This window comes from Magnolia sinica, chromosome 6 (genome assembly GCF_029962835.1).
Source record: "Magnolia sinica isolate HGM2019 chromosome 6, MsV1, whole genome shotgun sequence".
Lineage (NCBI taxonomy): Eukaryota > Viridiplantae > Streptophyta > Magnoliopsida > Magnoliales > Magnoliaceae > Magnolia > Magnolia sinica.
The window spans coordinates 99,521,485-99,542,473 of NC_080578.1; the positions used below are offsets into that span (position 1 = coordinate 99,521,485).

General features: G+C 41.4%; 1 protein-coding gene across 1 annotated transcript in view; it reads left to right on the forward strand.

Moving 5' to 3' along the window:
- Nucleotides 1–711: 711 nt before the first annotated feature.
- The window catches only part of LOC131249242 (putative disease resistance protein At4g10780), a 60,593-nt gene continuing 40,315 nt past the window's right edge, over nt 712–20,989 (forward strand). The window contains exons 1-3 of the mRNA XM_058249882.1: nt 712–821; nt 2,762–2,805; nt 3,185–3,228. The gene's annotated coding sequence lies outside the window, so the exon portion shown is untranslated. The remainder of the gene's footprint in view (nt 822–2,761; nt 2,806–3,184; nt 3,229–20,989) is intronic.

Below are 20,989 nucleotides of genomic sequence, written 5' to 3' on the forward strand. Positions count from 1 at the left end.
CTTTTGAACGGGTTGGATTTCAAATAAACATTATGCTGGGCCTTAGTATAGTTTCAACAGTGGTCGAAATCACTCTCCCTACTGTTTTATGTGGTGGGGTCCACTACAGATTTTTATCTGCCCCATTCTTTGGTTCGTGCCTTAAAATGATATCTCAAAATAGATGGACAGTGTGAATAGAACACATACATCATAGTGGGGCCCATAGAACTTGGTGACGTCACGTCAGTGGCCGACTCGCTACTCCACCTTTCAGCATCTAATCCGCGTCCGAGCTAGCCGGCCATGGTAGGGAGGGACCCGGACAGGAGAAAACGCCCCCTGTTGAATTGAACAAGGGCACTTACAAATAGCAAAAACAGCCTCGTTTTTGGCAGCCAGTACGTCCTAGGTTCTATATATACAACACGGTAGGTCCCTAACCTAATCAACGGTGGGTATTCCGTCCCAAATGTGCCAAGTGCTATGGCTCAACTGAGTTCTGGATGAGGCTGATTTTTGGAGTTGGGTTTTCTGTTTTTGTAGGGGAACGGGTTGGATTCCATGAACACATCATGGGCCCCACATCTGGCTGATATCACCAAGCACGCTCCATGGCTCCATGTACGGAGATGGATTCCTTGGGACGGTATGAACGGCCAAGACTGGCAATGGATAAACATGGGTTCGTTGCAACGAACCAAACAAGTCAACTATAAGTCACCCCGAGAGTCCAAAGAAGCTCGCTTTACGCCCAGCAACAAATTTCACCGCACCTTCGTTCCAATCCTAAAATTCAGCAGCAGCACCACTGCTGGTTTGCATCGCCAGAGAGAATTTTGGTTCGCTGCAACCCGTTTTCTTCGATTTTTTTTTTTTTTCTCTCGCTATTTCTTTTCTTTGATTGCATCAAATATTGTAAAACTTGAGGAGATTTTGTACAATCAAGAAATATCATTATATTTGTGCAATAATCACACACTGAGTTCTGAGTTTCTCTTAATTTTTAGGTGCATTTATGTTCACAGAAACGAGTTGCTTCTAAAAGACCTAAAACAGAGAATTCGGCTGGGTATATCTTATTTTCTTATCTTTTTTACTTCTTTTTCTTGAAAAAAATAAATATTATTTGATTTCTGATAATGGTCAGATCTGGAATCAAGAAATATCATGATATTTGTGCAACAAATGCACAATGACTTCTTTGCTTTTCTTAATTTCTCTGTGAATTTATATTCACATAAACGAGTTGCTTCTAAAAGCCTTGAAATAGAGAATTCAGCTGGTATATCATCCTCTCTTTTCTTTTTATTCTTCTTCTTGAAGAAAATAGATATGATTTGATTTCAAATAATGGTAGATCTGAAATCAAGAAATATCATGATATTTGTGCAACAAACGAACACTATGTTCTGAGTTTTTCTTAATTTCTCTGTGCATTTCTATTCACAAAAATGAGTTGCTTCCAAAAACCTTGAAACAAAGAATTCAGTTGGGGATATCTTCCTTCCCCTTTTCTTTTTATTCTTCTTCTTGAAGAAAATAGATATGATTTGATTTCAGATAATGGTCAGATCCGAAATAAAAAAATATCATGATATTTGTGCAACAAACACACACCGACTTCTGAGTTTTTTTTTTTTTTTTTAATTTATCTATACATTTATGTTCACATAAACAAGTTGCTTCTAAAAGCCTGAAACAAATAATTCAGCTGGGTATATCTTCCTTCCCCTTTTCTTCTTTTCTACTTCTTGAAGAAAATAAATATGATTTAATTTCAAATAGTGGTCAGATTTCAAATCAAGAAATATCATGATATTCATGCAACAAACGTACACTGACTTCTGAGATTTTCTTAATTTATCTGTGCATTTATGTTCACATAAACAAGTTGTTGGACATAGGCCTGTGGGGGCCATTGGTGAGCAATCACTAGTGAGTGGGTCCCATATGTTTAGGCCTCTTCCGTTAACAGATGGATTTCAAATTCAATTTTGAATTTGAATTTAGATGGGGAGATGGGGATAAGACCAAATAACTTTTGGTCTCATCCAAACTCTCCCATCGTTTCCTATAAATAGGATAAGGCTCTATCCTGAAAAATAATTAAGGAATAACGAGAATAAAAAGAGGAATAATGGTACAAATTAATTTGTCCATTTAGCTTGTCCTTGGGATGATCTAAACCATGGGATTGTGATCTGGGGCCATCTATACCATAGAATCAAAGGAGTGATTAGACCCATCTGCTCTAGTAGTGGTTAGGCGGACCACTGGATCTGGACCGTTCATCTTTGGCTGCGTAAAGGTTCCATATTGTGTAGACCGTCAGATCTTGAGGGCTCACACTTCTGTACTTTATTTCACAAGTTACTTCTAAAAGCCTTGAAGCAGAGAATAGAGCTGGGTATATCTTCCTTCCCCCCCATTTCTTTTTCTTCTTCTTCTTGAAGAAAATAGATATGATTTGATTTTAGGTAATGGTCAAATCTGAAATCAAGAAATATCATGATATTTGTGCAACAAATGCACACTGACTTCTAAGTTTTTCTTAATTTATCTATGCATTTATGTTCACAGAAACAAGTTTCTTCTAAAAGCCTTGAAACAGAGAATTCAGCTGGGTACATCTTCCTTTCCCTAAATAGATATAATTTGATTTTAGAATATTGTCATATCTAAAATTAATTTGAAATCAAGAAACATCATGATATTTGTACAATAAACGCACACTGACTTCTGAGTTTTTCTTAATTTCTCTATGAATTTCTATTCACAGAAACGAGTTACTTCTAAAAGCCTTGAAACAGAGAATTTCGCTAGGTATATCTTCGTTTCCCTTTTCTTTTTCTTCTTCTTCTTGAAGAAAATAGCTATGATTTGATTTTAGATAGTGGTCAGATCTGAAATCAATAAATATCATGATATTTGTGCAACAAACGCACACTGACTTCTAAGTTTTTCTTAGTTTCTCTGTGCATTTTTGTTCATAGAAACGAGTTGCCTCTAAAAGCCTTGAAACAGAGAATTCAGCTGGGTATATATTCCTTCCTCCTTTTTTTTCTTCTTCTTGAATAAAATAGATATGATTTGATTTCAGATAATGGTTAGATCTTAAATCAAGAAATATCATGATATTTGTGCAACAAATGCACACTAAGTTCTGAGTTTTCTTAATTTCTTCGTGCATTTCTGTTCACAGAAATGAGTTGCTTCTAAAAGCCTTGAAACAGAGAATTCAGCTGGGTATATCTTCCTTGCCCTCTTTTTCTTCTTCTTTAAGAAAATAGATATGATTTGATTTTAGATAATAGTTAGATCTGAAATCAAGAAATATCATGATATTTGTGCAACAAACACACACTGACTTTTGAGTTTTTCTTAATTTATCTGTGCATTTATGTTCACGGAAACAAGTTGCTTCTAAAAGCCTTGAAATAGAGAATTCAGCTGGGTATATCTTCCTTTCCCTTTTCTTTGTTTCTTCTTCTTGAAGAAAATAGATATGATTTAATTTCAGATAGTGGTCAGATATGAAATCAAGAAATATCAAGATATTTGTGCAACAAACGTACATTGACTTCTGAGTTTTTCTTAATTTATTGTGCATTTATATTCACAGAAACAAGTTGCTTCTTTAAGCCTTGAAACAAATAATTCAACTGGGTATATCTTCCTTCCGCTTTTTCTTCTTCTTCTTCTTCTTCTTGAAGAAAATAGATATGATTTGATTTCAGATAATGGTCAGATCTAAAATTTATCTGAAATCAAGAAATATCATGATATTTGTGCATCAAACACATACTGACTTTTGAGTTTTTCTTAATTTCTCTGTGCATTTCTGTTCACAAAAACAAGTTGCTTCTAAAAGCCTTGAAACAAAGAATTTAGTTGGGTATATCTTCCTTCCCATTTTCTTTTTCTTCTTCTTCTTGAAGAAAATAGATATGATTTGATTTCAGATAATGGTTAGATCTGAAATCAAGAAATATCATGATATTTGTGCAACAAATGCACATTGACTTTTAAGTTTTTCTTAATTTTTATGTACATTTTTGTTCACAGAAACAAGTTGCTTTTAAAAGCCTTGAAACAGAGAATTCAATTAGGTATATCCTCCTTCCTCTTTTCCCTTTCTTCTTCTTCTTGAAGAAAATAGATATGATTTGATTTCAGATAATGGTAAGATCTTCCTAATTAATGTTTTGATGGGAAGCAAATAGGTGTAGGACACAATAATGACCAAAAACCAAATAGATCCAACCATCAGTGGGCCACACCACATAGAATACTGAAAAATCACCTAAAAAACCTCCAAATTCTAAGTGGTCTCACCCCACTTGATGATTGAATTGACATGATTTTTAGTGTGTCCCTGTTGTTGATGTGTTAAATCTGTCGGTAACAGAATCTATTGATGGCATTGATAAACCACTTGATTTTATCGAGCAGATGTCGATGTCATCGACGAATGTGTGATCCCATCGAGAAAATACAAAAATTATATATTGATTGCTAGATTGATTTAAAGGTGTTACTCGAGATCTTCGACGGGTGTCGATGCCATCGACCGATCTTCGAGGGGTTGTCGATGCCATTGAGGGGTTGTCGATGCCATTGAAGGTCCCATAAAAAAATGTGCATAGAATTGCGTAAGTGTGCAAGTTGTTTTCTATTTCGGTTACGATACTATATATATGGGATGTAATTGGGATTAGGTTATTGCTAAGGTGTATTAGGGCTTTGTAAATCATTCTTCAGGATTTAATGGCATAGCTAGGGGTTAAAGGAGATTCGAGGCTTATTCGAATAAATAAGCATACTATGTCTTGCAATTTTTCTTTCCATAGTTCATTACTTGTCACTTTGTGCTGTGACTTTTTTCTGAAAAAAGATTTTTTCCACAAAATTTGAATTGTTCTTGTTTGGGCTTGCTTGTGCGATTGCATGTACTTTTCTTGATTCCGTTTTGTGTACTTCCATGGTTCCCAACAGTCCCATCATTATGGTAGAATGCAGTTTTTGGATGGGTTAGATGTTATACACATACGGTATTGACCCCACCAGTCTGTTTGGCCCAACAGTTGATGCACCACTGAAAGAAAATATATTGGATAGGATGATCTTCATATTTAAACTTGTGGCCTGGACTGCAAACAAATGGTCACTGCAAACAAATGGTCATGATCAAAGATGCAATAAGGGTCTATTTCATATCAACAAGATGTGGATACTCGTCACTGTTGCACATGTGGGCAGGCATACGTGGGCGGACGCTAATGCGGGTGGGGCCTAATGGCCTGGGTGAGCTACCAGTGGTTGGCAGGCTACCGTGCTGGCAGGCTACTATGTATGTAGTGGGAGATTGAACTTGTCCCACATTGGAAGCATTGTCCGAAGTTATGGTGGTTATATGTGGAGTTGGAACCTTCATAGTATGAGGCATTTTGGGGGTAACCCTGAGAAAAAAATCGTGCGGGCGCAAGCCCAAAGCGGACAATATCATACTGTGCTGGTTAGGCTATTACAAATGGTATCAGAACCGAGGACATTTGCACGCATCTATCAATTGTTACAAATGTAACACCCGACCAGCACAATATGATATTGTCCGCTCTGGGCTTGTGCCCACACGGTTTTGTTCTTAGGGTTACCCCCAAAAGGCCTCATCTGGGGAAAGGATACTGGTAGCTCACACAACCACTGGTAGCTCGCCCACGTCATAGGCCCCGCCCACATCAGCGTCCGCCCATGTATGCCCGCCCACATGTGCAAAGTGACGAGGCGTCACAATATCCCCCACCGAGGGCAGAGTCGTCCTTGGCTCTAATACCATTTGTAACAGCCCGACCAACACGGTATGATATTGTTCGCTCTGGGCTTGCACCCGCACAGTTTTATTCTCAGGGTTACCCCCAAAAGGCCTCAAACTATGAAGGTTCCAACTCCACATATAACCACCACAACTTCGGACAGTGCTTTTAATGTGGGACAAGTTCAACCTCCCACTGCTTACACAGTAGCCTGCCAGCACAATAGCCTACCAACCACTTATAGCTCGCCCAGGCCATTAAGCCCCGCCCACATCAACGTCCGCCCACGTATGCTCGCCCACATGTGCAACAGTGACGAGGCATCACAATATCCCCCACCGAGAGCAGAGCAGCCCAACCAGCATAGTATGATATTGTCCACTCTGAGCTTGCGCCACAACGGTTTTGTTCTCAGTGTTTCCCCCAAAAGGCCTCGTACTATAAAGGTTCCAACTTCACATATAACTACCACAACTTCGGACAGCGCTTCCGATGTGGGACAAGTTCAACCTCCCACTGCGTACACAGTAGCCTGCCAGCACAGTAGCGTTTCAACCACTGATAACTTGCCCAGGCCATTAGGCCCCGCCCACATCAGCATCCACCCACATGTGCAACAGTGAAGAGGCATCACATCGGCCCTAGTACGGGTTAGATACTTCCAAACCAATGTTAGACTATCCAAATTTTAGGCCTCATGGAGTATGGATCAGAGAAATCATTTTTTTAACACACGCACACACACTCACGCTAGTGGAATTTCACCACCTATGGGTACTTGAACCCTTGACTCGGTGTTGAAACTCCTGAGAGTCTACCACCGGAGCAAGAGCAAGGACCCTGAGAGAAATCAAACTAGTTAGATACACATAAATCATCCCATTTCATCCCTTAAAATATGGACAACATGACATCTTCTAACCTTATATTCAATGTTCACTAACACGAAGGGTCATGGATCATCCAATTAGTGTGATTTTCATCCCATGCTCCAACGACATTGGGACACAGTGTTTGAATGGTACAGATCAGCATGCCTGGATGACATGTGTGTAGTGGATGTGAGGCTGCACTAGGATGAGACATCAATTATTGTGGGGAAGAATTCTTTGATGGTTGGATATGTGATGAGCAAGTTGTAGTATACAAGGTATGCTACACCGAGCAGATAACTTCCATCCTATTAATTAAATGTAAAATCCATCCCTTCCATTAAGTTGGCCCCATTATGAGGATTACCTTGTGCAAAAACCAGGTCATCTGTCCATCAACTGAACCACAAGATTGATGCTCATTTTTAGGCACTGATAAATAGTAAAATACAAGTGTGGTCTGTTGTTGATGTCTCAAATTTGTTAGCAACGTGGTCTATTGATGCCATCGACATACCACTCGCTACCATCGAGCAGTATCCATGCCATCGAGCAGTATCGAAGCCATCGAGAAAATTCGAAAAAGTCATGCTAATTGCTGGAACATTTTGGTGTTGCTACTTAATGGCATCGAAGCAGTTCGATGCCATCGAAAGATCCTCGATGGGTGGTCTATTCCATCGAGAGAACTTCAATGGGTGATCGATGCCATCAAAGGTCCCATTGAAGATATGCATAGAATTGCGTAAGTGCGGGATTTGTTTTCTATTCCGGGTGTAACACTATATATATCAAGTGTAATCGAGATTTGGGTGTGAGAAAAGTATTCTAAGGCTTTCCAATTCATTCTAAAGGGTTCAATGACATAACTAGGGCTTGTGAAGTAGACTTGAGTCTTGTTTGAATCGGTAAGACTTTATCTCTTGTAATTTTTGCTTTCATAGTGCATTACTCATCGCTTTGTGCCTTGGTTATTTCCTGAAGGGTTTTTCCATGTAAAATTTAGATTGTTATTGTTTGGACTTGGTTTTGTGATTGCGTGTACTTTGCTTGATTCGTCTCTAGGTGTTTTCACAGTTTCCAACAAGTGGTATCAAAGCTAACGTTAAGAAATAAATCGAATATGAAAGCAATATATTAATAGCACTAACCCGAAGTTCAATGTAGAAAAATATTCTTATAAAAATAATTTTAAACTATGGAAAGCTAAGATGAATGGTATCCTAGTTCAACAAGGATTAGATAATGCTCTCCTTGAAAAGCCACCCGAATCTATGACAGAAGAAGAATGGAATGAGATGGATAAAAAAGTTAGAACATCTATCCAATTGTGCTTAACGAATGAAATCCTCTATAACGTTATATATGAGAGAAAAAACTGCAACAAGTAAATGAGAGAAATTAGAGAATATATATGCAAAGAAATCTCTTGAAAATCACTTTTACTTGAAGCTACAATTGTTCAATCTAAAGATGGTGGAAGGGGCTAACATTGAGGCCCACATTAGTAACTTCAATAGATTGATTTGCAAATTATTGGATGTGGAAAAGATAATGAAAGATGATGATCAGGCATGTATTCTATTGAATTCTCTCCTAGTGTTATATGAGTCATTCAAAGACTCTTTGTACACTGGTAGAATGACCATTAGCGGTGAGACCATTATCTCAACCCTTCAGCTAAAGGTGATGGTGACATGGGTGCTTTTACAAATGCACTAGTTCCGAGGGGGCGAAATTCTGAGCGGGACATTGGATCGTCGCAATCAAGGTCAAATCCAAGGGCAAGGACAAAGGTAATTTGAAGTGCTAGAATTATGGCATGTCTAGGCACATGAAAAAGGATTGCACGAATCCTAAGTTAAGAGAGGAGAATTCATATAGTTCTTCCAGGGAAGCCAACACTGTAATATATAATGAGGAAACGAATGGTAGTGACGTGCTGACCGCATTAAAATCCAAGTACTTCGATGAAGAATGGAGTTTGGATACGAGGGCTTCATACCACATGAATCCCCATTGGAGTTGGTTCATCACTTACGGTGAGTGTGATGGTGGCCAGATATTTATGGGCAATGATAATGCCTGTAAAGTGGTAGGCGTTGGATTAGTTTGCATCCATATGTTTGATGACAAGGAGCATATCGTGACTGAAATGTGATACATTCCTGATTTGAGAAAGAGTTTGATATCTCTGGAAGCACTCAAGGCACTAGGGTGCAAGTTCATCGGGTTTGATCGTGTCTAAAGTTTCAAAGGGGGCACTCATAGTCATGAAGGCATAGAGGAATAGAAGCCTTCACAGGTTGATCACGAGTAATTCATTAGGTGGAGCTGCAACGTCTGTAGGGGAATCCATGTCCACATGTATATGGCATGGGCACTTAGGTCACATGAGCGAGCGGGGCATGAAGGTACTTTCTGACTGTTGTTTAATTCCAATTTTTAAAAGTGTTGATTTTAGTATATGTGAGCATTATATATATTGTAAATAGTCAATGTTATCTTTTAAGTCTGGGAAACATATTTGTAAGGAGATTTTAGATTATGTGCATTATGATGTATGGGGGTCGGCGACGTGATTTCTAGTAGAGGGTCATCATGGTTTGTCACATTTATTGACGAATACTCCAGAAAAGTATGGTTTTATTTTATGAAAAATAAATTCAATAATTTCACCAACTTTAAGCAGTGAAAGGCAATGGTTGAAAAATAGTCAAGACGAAAGGTGAAAGTATTCAGGACAGATAACATTGAAGAATTCACTTCTGTGTAATTCAATCAGTATTGTAAGGATTAAGGGATCATAAGACACAACACAGTGCATCACACACCAGAGAAAAATTGTGTGGCTGAGCAAATGAATCAAACTCTCTTAGAGATGGCCTAATGCATGACCAGTAATGCTGGGTTGGGGCAATAAATTTTAAACTGAGGCCATGAATAGGGCTTGTTACTTGGTGAATCGGTCCCCTTCTATGGCCAATGAATGTCAAATTTTAGAGGAAGTGTGGAGTGTTCAGTATGTAGACTCCTCAAGGTTGTGAATATTTGGTTGTGATGCTTACTCTCACGTACTGTCAGTTGAGAGATAAAAGTTGGACCAAAGAGTTAAAAAGTACATCTTTGTCGGCTATGCTAATGGTGCGAAGGGGTATAGGCTATACGACCGAACCATATAGAAAATTATTCTTAGTCACGATGTCAAATTCGACAAAGGATTCTTGTTCCATAAGGATGAACACAAGGAAGCCAAAAAGTTGGTTATGGACGTTCTATTAGACAGAGATGAGACACATGCTGATACGGAGACGCAAACACAGATACAGGAATAGGTGGAGCAGCCACCTGTGAGAAGGAATCCACTGAAAAGCTACAATGATTGATGAGATGAACTCCTTATACAAAAACGAGAGACATGGGAGCTGGTGCAGCTTCTCATCGGCCAAAAAGCAATTAGGTGTAAGTAGATCTTAAAGAAGAAATATGATATGCATAAGGCAAGGTTGGTAGAGTTCACACCCCAAGTATAGGGTTGTGATGTAGTAATAAACTCGATAAGACCAAGGTCGAATCCACAGGGACTGAACCTTGTACGTAATCTAAAAATAACTCGAATTAGAACTAGGATAAGATGAAACCTAAATCAGGTAAAAGGAAGGGAATAATTGTGAATATTACTCTAAAACTTGTGAAATTCAAAGGTAGGAAACTAGGGTGCCAAGGATCCACTTGTAGATATCAGGGAGATCTACGCTTGATTCATGAACACAACTGGATTTAGAGTCAAGAGCTGTATGACGACTTGAAAAGATGGAGGAGCGAGAGCGGGTGGGGGACTTTACCTGAGAAAAGGTCCTTCCTCGCCGATCTAGGGTCTCCCCATCAAAGTTCTCTCTGTTTGCTGCAAATCTAACTTTCGACACTTCAGTTGTAGATTGATTTGCAGTGCATTTTCAGTAGGTATGGAAAGCTAGCTGATGTTTTCCTGTCGTGGAATCGAGCTCTGAATCGATCCCGCGGTTTTGCTTTCGTTCGTTTCTGTTATGAACAGGACGTAATCAACGCCATCCAATGCCTGAATGAAAGAAGGATTGATGGCTGCGTTGTACACATAGTTTGGGCGAAACGGCAGTCTGGTTCGAGGGTGGAGGCGCGGACGCCCCCGCACATGGAGAAGGCGAAAATGGCAGCCCCAGATCTCAGATCTGTGAGGGTGGAAGAAGGAGCAAGGTCGTGGAGTGGACGTTTAACGGAAGGGCGTTCTATGGAAACAACTACGGCGGACCCCAAGGCGGTGGAGAACCAGATGCGCTGGTTGTCTATGGCATTGGTGGGTACTGCGGTAGATAGAGATGTTCAGATTGTAAGGCTAACCGACGTTTTGAGAGCCTCGACCATGAGAACAGCGACGGTGGAGATTGCCCAGATCTCGACTTTAAAGTTTCTACTATCTTTTAAAACAAAAGGGGATCTGGAGGCTTTTGAAACAAACACAGATCTGCATACGAAAATGGGGCTCCAATCGGGGGCAATGTGGTCACCGAAGGAGGTGTTGGGAGGGGATGGTGTCTGGATTAGATTATTCGAGATCCCCGCTCAGGCATGGATCGAGTCGGTTATCCAGGATCTTGCAAGCTATTTTGGGAAAATCATTCAGATCAATCCCAACTCCAGATTCAGATACTTCCAAGCTTTTGCCCGAATCAAAGTGATTCCCAGGCCGGGAGTCAGCTTCGGCACCGTTCTGCGTCTGTTGGTGTTGGGTAAGTGTTATCCTATTCTAATGGAAGTTGAGCCACTTTTCTTCTATGGGTGCTCTCCACCGATACCCCAATCGTCGAAGGAAAGCATAAAGGCATGGGTTATCCGCCGTTTCCATGGCCCTCCAGGCGATCCGTCAAATGTTTGTGGTAATGCCACAACCGGGGAAACAGAGAAACAAGGCATTTGCTCGGGTCACAAAAACATGTTTGTGGAAATGACTATGTGGGGGAGAGGATCAATGTCGTGTAGGCTGAAGGTGTACAGGAGGAGGGCCAAGCTGAATATCATCACCAGCTTATGGACCCTGCTCAAATGACTCAGAGACCTCAAGAGGTGCTCTTGATTGGACGACCAAATCCTACTTCGGCAACAGATAGGCTGCTAGTGGAGAAACAATCACAGATTTCTCAGGACCCTCTCTTCGTATAGAGCAGTGTAAGGGACCACAGATCCAACTACAGCCGCGTTTCAGCCAGGGTGAAAAAGAATTGTTGAGTGGAATGCCGCCTCTCCAACCAGTTTTGAGCTACAGTAGGACAGGTGTGGACTTAGAATTTATGCAGCAGCATCATTTGGGGTCAACTTCCTGTCAGGACCTCCCAATTCAGGGTCGAATGCAGCTAGTCCCTCCTAACTCAACCCCAAGCAAGGAAGCCGCTAGTCAAGGTTAGGAGGCTATGGTGGATAGGTTGCAAACATATTCCAACGCTAATCTCCAATGGGTTAGAGGTACAAATTTATCTGTGCGGGGGGAGGAGTGGACGGAAATAGCTGAGTCATCGCAGCTGAGGCAGTCTCTCAGCGCAGTTCACGTTAGAAGCTCGTCGTTGCTGTCAACGTCAGGGAGGCAACGCAGGGTGTCACTATTAGAGTCTCGGGATTTTGTAGGAAAGGAGAACCACCAGCCGTTGGACACTCCTGATATGGTGAGTAACAGAGTACAAAAGGGGCAGACTATAGCAGGGGAAAGGATTTCTGGGGAGCACTCAGCAGGGGCTAGCGGTTCTGCGGTGCTCAGAAGAGAGAGCAGAGGATTGTTTGCCACGAACGTAGTCCCTCCTAGGGCTGCTAGCACGACAGGCAGGGAGAGGGCGGAATTAGAGATAGACCTTTCCCCTTATTTTCTGTCTAACTCTAGAACCACCTTCCAACCAAATGAGAATCTGGACATGGAGTGCATCAGCCCGGTGGCAAACAACAACGGGATTCAGGATCAGGAGACAAGGGATGTGATGAGTGATGACTCTGAGGATGATTTCTGGAGCTGGTATTGGCTGACTATGATATACAGAAGAGGCTGAAGTACAAAGATAAGGCAGAAACAATAAAGAAGATTAGGAGGCACAGAGTTCTATATGAGAAAGGAAACTGGGGATCTAGACTTTGCCGTCTTAAGAGAAGGGTCGTTAATACCGGTGTGTGACAGATGGATAAAATCATTGTATGGAATGTACGTGGTATAGGTAACCTTCGGACGTTACGGACGGCTAAGCGGATAATCAGAAATCATGATCCGTGCATTGTGGCATTGCTTGAGCCAATGTTGGGTGATGAAAAACGAACTCGAACAGGTCTTGTGTTGGGTTTTCACTCCTCCCTGTCGAATGGTCCGGAGGGTGGAAAGATATGGGTATTCTTCAAGTCTCTGCTTTCCTGTTCGGTTGTCCTTAAATCAAATCAGTGTTTATCGATCGTAGCTTCGGCGCAGAATTGCTCTTCCCCACTTCATATCACTTTCATGTATGCCAGATGTGCTAGGATTTTGAGGAGAACGCTTTGGTCGGATCTGGCTCTCCTGTCGGCGTCGACTCATGGTCCTTGGGCGGTTTGCGGAGACTTTAATGCAATCTTATAAGATTCTGAAAGGAGTAGGAGGGTTGCGGACAGAGTATCCTGTACAGATTTTGCGAATGCTATCCACTCGGCAGTCCTCCAAGATGCGGTTTCTCTGGCAGTAGTTTACATGGAGCAACAATCACAGTGGTGCCTCTCGTGTTTGGGCAAGACTGGATCGAGTTCTAATAAACATGAACTGGTCTACGATTTCCCTCAATTCCAAGTCATGCACCTGCCCCGTATCCAATCGGACCACACCCCTCTTCTTCTTAGCTTTCCCCACCAGCTGAATAGGGGGCCTAAGCCTTTCCATTTCCAGCGAATGTGGACTCACCACGAATCCTTCCTATCTGTGGTCAAGTCTGCATGGAATAAATTTGAATCAGCTCATCCAATGTATAATGTGTTATCAAAGCTCAAGCAGGTCAAACAAGATCTGAAAATTTGGAACAAGAAAGTGTTTAGCAACATCTTCGATCAAATTAAGAGGGTGGAAAGGGACATTGCCGATCTGAAAGACAAGTTGGTGGAGGTTTCAGGCTCTGCGGATCAGTCCGTCACTCTTCAGCACCATCTCAGCTCAAAATCGGCCAGGTTAGCTTCTCTGGAACTGATGCAGGAGATCTTTTAGAAGCAGAAATCGAGAGTGGATTGGCTGACGGAGGGTGATAAAAACACGAAGTTCTTCCACGCTACGGCAACGAAGAATCAAAGGAGAGTTCTCATTCGTCAAGTGGAACTGGAGTAAGGGAGAGTCGTGGATGATCCGAAATTAAAGCAGCTGTAGCTTCGCATTTCCACCAAATTTTCAGTGCAGGAACTGGGCAGATCGATCAGAACCTGCTGAACTGTATCCCTCCCCTCGTCAAGCAGGCCCAGAATGAGAGCCTTCTAGCTTCCCCTCTCTGTTGGAAGTCCATGCAGCAATTTTATCCATGCCGATTGACAGTGCGGCTGGCCCTGATGGGTTCTCGGTCAGTTTTTTTGTTGCCTGCTGGACATGATTGTGCAGGACATCCATAAAGCGATTTCCTTCTTCTTTCTTGGCGGGAACATCCCAAGGTCAGTAATATCCTCGCTCATTTGCTTAATTCCTAAAGTGGCTGCTCCTAAGCGTTTCGCAGAGTTTCGGCCGATTAGTTTATGTAACGTGTTGTATAAGATTTTTGCAAAGATAGTTGCGGCCAGACTCAACCAGATTCTTCCAGATTTGATTTCGCCTGAACAAGGGGCGTTTGTTCAAGGCCGATCGATTGTGGAAAATATTGCTTTAGCCCAGGAGCTGTTCAGGGACTTGAACAAGCCTGCCCGAGGTGGGAATGTCGTTTTGAAATTAGATTTGGATAAGGCTTATGACAGGGTAAATTGGGAGTTTTTGCTTGAGGTTTTATAGAGGTTTGGTTTCAGCAAGTCTTGGATTAACCTGGTCGAGAGGTGTTGGGTAAATTGTTGGTTTTCAGTTCTCATAAATGGAGAATTGGCAGGTTTCTTCAAATCCTCTAGGGGCTTGAGGCAGGGAGATCCGATCTAACCTAGTTTGTTTATCCTCTCAGCTGAGGTTCTAAGCAGGGGTCTAAAATTCATGATTGATCATCATTGTTGTCAGCCGTACGCTCTTCGCAGAGGGTGCCCCACTGTTTCGCACTTGCTTTATGTGGATGATACGCTGCTTTCCACTAATGGGGTGAAGAGATCACTCTAAGCAGTCAAGAAATTCTTAGACACTTCCAAGCTTCTTCAGGCCAGTGTATTAATTTGCGCAAAAGCTCCTTTTTTTGTTCTAAGAAGCTTCCTAGAGATAGAATCAAGTCGATTAAGGCTCTTCTCGATTTTCCAAGCTCTTCCTCTTCGCTTACATATCTTGGCGTCCCTATATCGCAAGGAAGAAGCAGAGCGAGTGATTTTATTCCGCTGATGGACAAAATTATGGGGAGGATTAATGGGTGGAAGGCCCGGATCCTATCTCAGGCAAGCAGAAGTTGTTTTGGTGAAAAATGTCCTCACTAGTATTCTGGTCCATTCTATGGCGGCAACCCACATCCCTATCAAGGTGGTGAACGAAATTGAGAAGCAAATGGCAAAAGTTTTCTGGGGCTGGTCAGAAAGGAGAGAAAAATGCCATTGGAAAAGTTGGAAAGTGCTTACGATGCCTAAGAAAGAGGGTGGCTTAGGATTCAGAAAGCTTGCAGACATTATGAAGGCGTTTAGACTCAAAATGGTGTGGACCATCAAGTGCGGGATGGGGGAAAGTGTTTGGAAAACATTCATGACAGCAAAGTATTAGCATGATTTACCCCCTAGTCGTTGGATAGATTAAGGTGCATCTCCTCTCCGTTGTGGAAGCGGATCAGGGAGCTCTTTCAGATGGTCGATTCCCATGTGATTTGGCAAATAGGTGCGGGTAAGTGCAATTTTTGGATGGATAATTGAACGGGTTTAGGTCCTCTTCTTCAGCTCACAGTTTCTAATGTGCCGGATAGTCTTCTCGACCTCCAGGTGTACCACGTTCTTGGTTCAGTGGGTCCCCTTCCCCCGTCCTCCGTCTGGATTTTCCTTCCTCAACGAGTAATCGACCATATCTTCTAGGCCGGATATTGCATTGCAGGGGACACGGATAAGCCAATCTGGCCATTCACTCCATCTAGGGTGTTTTCTGTCAAATCAGCCTAGGCGCTGAGTAGGGCTTCGAGTACGGGTTGCAGCTGGGCAAGATAGGTATGAACTTCCGCCCAAAATTTCGCTTCTTATTTGGAAGGTTTTATAAAAAGCGGTCCCGGTAGATTGTGCGGTTCAGTCTCGTGGTGTTCACCTGGCTTCTAGGTGCATTTGTTGTGCTCTCCAAGAAGTCCAATTCCCAAGTGTTTTCGTCCAGGAATGGGTGCTCCATCTGTTTATTTCGAGTAGTCTAGCGCAGAGGGTGTGGAACACCATTAGTAGATGTTTCGACATCGCAGTTATGAACGCCTCCTCGATCGACATTTGCCTAAATCAGTGGTGGGTGGTGGCCTCGGCTCAGAAAGGAAAAGACGTGGGGCACATGCTTGCGTCGTGCTTGATAATTTGGAAGATCTAGAAAGCTAGAAATGCCGCTATTTTTGATGAGAGGGTGGTTTCCTCGGCTTCGGTGGTTGCCAAAGTCAGGAGGTGGTTGGTTTTTGTCAACGGCCCAACGGCGGGTGTTGTTGACAACGACAAGGGACGTTAACCATAGCCTGAAGGTGCTGTTCTAAATTCTGATAAAAATTTGGGTGGTTGTTCGTTGCTGGTGAAGTGGGAGAGGCCCTCTCCTGGCTGGGTCAAAATTAACGTTGATGGCTCCGCCCATGGAAATCCAGGTATGTCGGGGGAGGGATCTGTCGAGGAGACAAAGGAGATTTCATTTTCACTTTCTCTGTTCGTTATGGGATCGAAACTAACACCTCTACTGAAATACGTGCGGTGCATGATGGTTTATCCCGTGGTCTCCATAGGGGATTGTTACGGATCGTTATCGAATCGGACTCCAAACAAGTGATTGATATGCTTAATGGAGTGGCCACGCCGGGATAGAAATGGAGAGCATGGTTTTTCAGGATAAATGAGCTGAAGTTGCGGGGTCAAATTGCGTTTCATATCCAGAGAGAAGGGAATTCTCCGGCCGATTTGATGGCCCGACAAGGTAGCGGAACTCAAGTGTCTTCTTATCTCGTAAATCAATCCGAGCTCTCAATCCAGGTTGGAGGTTCTATTTTTCTTGATAAGGTTGGCTTAGGTTCGATTAAGACGCTGTGATTTTTTTGTGATTTCTTTGTGCAGATTTCTAGCCTTACGATAGGCCCCCTATTTTATGTAAAGGGGTGCCCAAATGTACAGGGGCAGTTTTGATCATTCAATATATTTTTCGTTTTGAAAAAAAAAAGCTATAAAAAAATTTAAAAAAATTAAAAAATTAAAAAACTAGATTTAGAGTCCCATCTTCCGCCAGTTGGAAGATATATATATATATATATATATCATTAAAAACCAAATCTGAACTTCCATTAATTTAGTTTCAAGAGATGAGAAAGATGTAAATTATTCTTGATTTCATCACAAAACCATGCCCATGAGACAAAGCAAATAATAGAATTAAACCAATCCACAACTAATCTGAGAGATGTATGAATGTTAGGAAGGATTCCATCATCCAACCATGTCCAAGGGGTGATGGTGAACAACAGGGCTTCCTAACTTCATAATCAAATTAATGAAAAGGAAATACTCAAAGCCATCGCAGATCTATTGTAATTTAAGTCACAACAAACCATTAAAAACTAAAGGCATTCATTATAATCAAACTAGAATTAAAATCCGTTCATAAACATGAATAAAAAAGCATAAAAATCCCCCATCACACTACAAGCTTCACCTCTTAGCCCTAGCTAAGAGGCTTAGCCTATCATAGACACGGTGAGGCGAAAGATCTCTAAAAAAAAAACATAAAGGAAAGGGAAGAAAAGAAGAAAAGTCTAGCTGATGAAGCCGACCAATCCACGCTCCACACGTCCAAGCTTTGCCTCCACGGCTGCACTCCCCCTTTCTACTCTTTCCTCTTCTCTTTTTATAGGCAAAGGAAGTCGGCTGGAGGGTCGGTTGCTGAATGCATAGCAAGAGGCGGTGCTGGATGAAGTCGGTAAAGAAGGTGTAGCTACGTGCGCAGGAAGACGCATACAAGTTGTGTTGGATCTGTTTTTTGGCGCCGTTGCTGACCTGTTGCGGGGATCTGACCCATTCAGACTCCTTGGTGGCAGTCGATTGCCCCATGGTGATGTTTTGGATGGTTCAAATCATCAAACAGATCGTGATCTTGATCACCGAACGGCCCACTGCGTCCGGTTTTCACAGACGCAGGGGCCTAAGGAGAACAGAGCATGCTGCAATGGTCGGTGGGCCCCACAGAGATGTTTCCGGAAGAATCCACCCCGTCAGTTAAATTCGTAACGAAAATACAGTCTGAAATGGTCACTTTTGATCGAGTTTAATACAGCCTATTGAATCTTTTCTTCCACCGTCCATCCTGCATTTGAACTTGATTTCCGTGTGTTCACGTGCATGGGACCAAGAGAAGTCCATGGGTACGGTCGTCCCAACCATACAGATCAAATGGACGGTTCGGATAATACTTTTGAATCAATATCGAGGCTCACAATGTGATCCCAGACAAGTGTCATCCGTCTGCTGAAACAAGTAGAGGAAGAATCCATTCTTTGGCAGGAGTTTGCGTTTGACCCGATTCTAGGTAAAGTGCACCGCTGGTGCACTGCATTACATACCTTACGGTAGCTGTGAGGGCCACTTGTGATTTTTTTTTAGAAATCTACACTGTCTAATCGGTTTCTCATCTAATTTAAGGGGTCAAGACCAAATATCAGGTGGGCCCCAAATCATCATATTGTGGGCTGATATCTCCGTTGAGCCACTTTCACAAGGATCCAATGGTTGAAATTCGATGTGTACAGTTAATTTATGGTCCTTAGGCCAGATATAAAGTTTCGGGTCGAATGGATGGTGAGAACCCTATGATCTTGCATTCGGGACGATTTTCAGGCATCTTGAACTTCAATTACTTGATTTTCTTGAATCTTTGGCGTGTAAATTCCTCAATCTTGGTCCCCTGAGGTCCATCCCTTGCCTTGGTGACTTCAGAGTGTTAAATCTATGCTTTTAGTACCCCTTTTCAGTCCAGGCTCCTAATACACATTGCATCACAAACACAATTAAAATGGAATGTTAAGCATTATCATGTTCGTAAAATCAGGTAATAATTGAAATCTAATATGTAATATTTGACTCTCAACGCAACCCCCAACTAGCATTTTGCTAGTCCTGAGCAAAGTATGCGAAAAATAAGTTGAGAATTACATGATAATTTCTATAAACTCGGGTGATTTTTGAAAAACAATCTAGATACTAGAATTCTAAGAGTCATGAATGTTAGGTGATACTTTCTCCTGAAATCAAGTGCACGGTAAACTTCATAATCAAGATCAACGTATTAATCCATCAATTAGAAAAATTCTAAACATCGAGTTCCATGGGTGTACGGTGTAATCTCGACTTGTCATCATAAAGAGATCCAATCATCAATTTTATGATAACATTGATAATCAAAACGGGTATTCAGGACAACCAAAACTTGCCTCACAGATCATCCTTTCATTCTAGCAACTTTTGATTTTTTTCATTAAAAATAACGCCAATGAGGGGAATCAAATCCTCACGTATAGGGAGCAAACCTATGGTGAAGACCATTGCCCACCCCTTTTCGAATGTCAACCTTGGAAAAGCAAACCTTCATCTATACGGAGCAAACCTATTGTGAAGATTATTCGACCAATCCTTTCAATTCTTCTTTATAAACTGATGGTAAAAATTTTCAGGCTGATTCCTTTCATGCTTAATGATTACCAAGTTAATCCTTCAATAGCGAACTGAAACCTTAATGAGTAAGCGAGATGTGACATGTGAAATCATGACTCAATCAATGTTTATAACTTCTAATCTCGGATTAACAATTCAAACTGAACGGGAAAATCTAATAGATAACTGAATCCAAGAGTCATAAATCCAACATTACGTATCTTATACTTCTCAAATCATGACTATCCTTCAAAATCACTTCGAATGCACCAGAAAGTCCAAAAAAATGTTAAAAATTTTTAAAAATTTTAACAATTTTTTTGCTTTTGCTCAAGACCAACAACAACCTGATTAAGTAACCTAATCTCCCACCCCCAACCTAAAATCTATATTGTCCTCAATGTAAAAGATATGAGCATGCAATGCACATGGGACAACGAAGTAAAGGAGAAGTGATGAAAAGATAGTATCTGGACGATAGATTTAAGAGGTTGTTCCACAAAGATCGCATCATGAAAGCGAGTCAGCACGAGAGTGAAAACAAATTATCCTAAAACAATGTAAAAAAGCAAACTAATCTAACGATATAAAGTCAACTATCCTAGAACAACATAAAGCAAACTACCCTAGTCTTATGAAAGTAAGGGGAAAAACTACTCAGTCATGCCGCGAGGTTCCTCTTCCGACCAATATCTATATAAATTTCTCAATAGGTTTCTCAACAGGATCATCCAAAAGTCTTTTTTGCAATAGGCTTGAATGCCCTGGAGCATAAAGTTCCAGAGAAATTTATGGACCTCATCAAAAATTTGTCGTTGATTCGCCTGAGGTATCCAAAGTATATATGATTCACCTGTGACAGAAAAAGTTTCAAAGTTAGTATCCCATGGTGAATCAGAGACTACAAGTAAATAAAATTCAGAAAACTTCTCATCAGATGTAGTCTCAACACATTATCAAGTTGCAAACTCCGGTTCAATTTTCAGCTCCTCCCTTAATGGTAAACAGTCAAGATCTGGGGAAGAAGGGACTTCAGAGGAAGGGTTCTCTCGGTTAGTAACAACTACCGAGATATTCTCTTATGAGGTAGTCATTATTTCTTCAAGCATAGAATCATTTGAATCTAGAAAATGTGCCAAGCAATCATCCAAAGAATTGGAAAATTTCACATTGAAATCTATAATGAGATGCTTAAGAACTCCATCGTCTTTAAAAGTAGATGGAGGTATGCTCTCTTGCTCCAGCCTTATACAGATAGATTGAGGGTCAGTAGACAAAGTATTGATGTGAGGACTCTGTTCATTGATACTACTCAGAAGAGGCATTGAATCGTAAAAAATT